Below are 2943 nucleotides of genomic sequence, written 5' to 3' on the forward strand. Positions count from 1 at the left end.
GGATGTGGTCTACAAATTATATAACTAATAGCTGAATATAAGTTAATTTTGAGAACTTAATACAATTTGAGGCTGTTCCTGTCTCCATCCAAGATTCATACTTCCAAGAGAAACAATCAGCCACCAAATAAAAGTCTACTCTTCAGTCCTACAAAAAATAAGGAGCAAAGACTTCCTCTGTTGTATTCTTAGATATGAAAATAGCTTTAAACTCAGCAAATGAAGCTAGTCTTTAATTTGTTTCTGCCCCATCGGTCTCACAGTACCACTGCCAGGTTAGTTACAACTCCTATCATGCTTAGACCAAGAGTTCACAGGTGATATCAATATGATTGTTGTTCGGTCAATATGATCTTCAGTAGGCTGCATCTGTCACACATTTTCCTAAATGAAGAGCAAAAGTGAGTGTCGTCCTTTCTTTTGGATGCAGCATGATGGAATGAAAAAGATCTGGGTTGTAATTCAGAACACCTAAATTTTATTGCCATTCACCTAAGGTGGGACCCTAACTATTCCACTGAACCTGAGACTTAATAAACTTGTCTACACACTGATAATATCGATCTTGCTTACCTAAGAGAATTAAGATGAAATGAAATGCAATGTGAGAAAATATACTGTAATGCATAGTACAAATGAGAAAGTTACTACACTTTCCTTAATCTCAAATAAACCTGTTCATTTTCAGACAGAGAGGGAGATAGTCTGAAGGCAGATAGACTGCAAGAGAAATCAGTAAACTACATGAGAAGCTGCTGAGAAAGAAAATTTCTTTTTATATATTTTTTTCTGTTCTGTTTCATGACCTGTGTGTTAGTAACTGCTATGGGTTGAATTGTGTCCCCTCAGAAAGAATTGTTGACGTCCTAACCCCCGGTACCTCAGAATGTGACCTTATGTGGAGATAGTCTTTACAGAGATAACTCAGTTAAAATGAAGTCATCATGGGGGCCTTCTATGGTAGCCCTTTTTATAAAGACTGGTGTCCTTATAAAAAGGGGAAGTTTAGACAGAGACGCACATACACAGGGAGAGTGCCAGGTGAGCATGAAGGCAGAGACTGGGGTGATGCATCTGCAAGCCACAGGGTACAAGAGTGCCAGCGAACCTCAAAGAGCTGTGGGAGCACGGAGCAGCCTCCCTCATGGTTCTCAGAAGGAACAGCCCTGCTGACACCTCAGTCTCAGAGTTCGAGTCTCCAGAATCCTGAGATGAAAAAGTTCTGTTGTTTAAGCCACCTAGTTTGTGGTACTTTGGTATGGCGGCCTTAGCAAACTAAAACAATTTTTTAAAAGATTGTTTGGTTCAAAAATGGGAGCTAAAGTGATTTCAGATACTAGAACACAGTTTCAGACTTACTTCCTAAGCTCACTTAACAGTAAAAATTCATTTTCTGTCCTTTTCCACTCACACCTTATCTCAAAGCCCCGTTCAACCTTCATTAAGATGCTCTTAGTACCCCCAGCCTGATGTCATTTCTCCCTCCTTAGAATTCCTAATAGCAGTTTGTCCCTCTCTTACTGTTACCTGAATATAATCTGCCTTGTATTATTTGGACACTTTTTCATCCTTTCTTCTCAGAGCATAAACTTGAGAAAGTTTGTTCTATATATCAGTTTTCTATTAAATATTTCTCTTCTGGCATAATACTTTGCATTTAATAATACATATTTACTGAATTGACACATCTATTGTAAAATTAACTATTGCATAATTGTTACATAGTCACATGTATTATGTAATTATATCTGATAAGTAGTCCTATCTGAAATGTTACACATTTTAATAATCAGAAATTCATGCTGTCACTAGTTATGATGAGATCCTGCCAGCTGATCTTTTCCTGCTAATCTTGCAGTGATTTTTTGTCCCAGACCATAAATCTTCATATTTTTCATGGCAAAAGGGAAACAGACTGTCAACAGAAGTTCAAAAAATACTCTCAGGTCGTGCATGGGATGAGAGAAGGCATTCATTCTTATGTATCCGGGAGTCAGACGGTTACGTCCCATTTCTGAGAAGGCAGAGGTGGCTGTGAACTCACTGCCAAAGTTAGCCCAAGTGTTACTCCTCCCAACCAAGGCTTCCAGAGCAGAGACATTATCTGACCTTTAAGCAAACAACCCAGTGGCAACGGCACAGTCACCATGAGTCATGGGTGCCATGTTATGTTTTAAAAAGCACCACTCCACTAGGTATGATAGTGAACAGTACAAATAGGAAAGCAGGGCTGTGCTGATGAACATCCTGACAACTCCCTCCTGACTTTTCCATTACTATAAAGATTCTGTTTGTGTTTTAAATGCTATTTGGGGCTTTCATAATCCAGAGCATTGTAAGGACCGACTTGGCTAGATTGAGGCTTACTGTCCCCTTTAGATGACATTCTGGCAAAGGCTGGTGGTGAGTGGGAGAGCCAGGTAGTGTGCCCTCTGTAGAAGCACATCTGGAACAAGAAGAAACTTGGATTTCAAAAAGATGCTTTTGCCAGTAAGGAAATTTCAGGGTGGACCGGAACTGGGGAAAATACTGAAAGGAGAGTGAGCTCAGGTACCAAGTGTTTGGCTGTGTGCGTTTGGGACTCCATGTTCTTCATCCGCTTACTCAAGAAATGTTGACCAAAGGCCTGTGATATGCAAGGGACACGCACAAAGCAAAAACACATCTTAAACACTGAGTTGGAATGCCCCTAAAGCAGGTATAAATTTGGCAAAAATAACCCAGATGTCGAGTGCTTCCTGATGAAATTGTCCCAAACAGTCCTTGCTGACTGTTTTCACTAGTCCACAGTCCCTCTGCTACGGTCTGAATGTGTCCCCCCCAAATTCATAGGTTGACAATCGCTGATGTGATGGTATTGAGGCAGCTGGAGGGAGTGGGTTTGCTCCTTTCATGTCTTTGGTGTGAGAGCATGCAGCAACAAGACACTGTCTATGAGGGACA

This window comes from Cynocephalus volans, chromosome 11 (genome assembly GCF_027409185.1).
Source record: "Cynocephalus volans isolate mCynVol1 chromosome 11, mCynVol1.pri, whole genome shotgun sequence".
Taxonomy (NCBI): domain Eukaryota; kingdom Metazoa; phylum Chordata; class Mammalia; order Dermoptera; family Cynocephalidae; genus Cynocephalus; species Cynocephalus volans.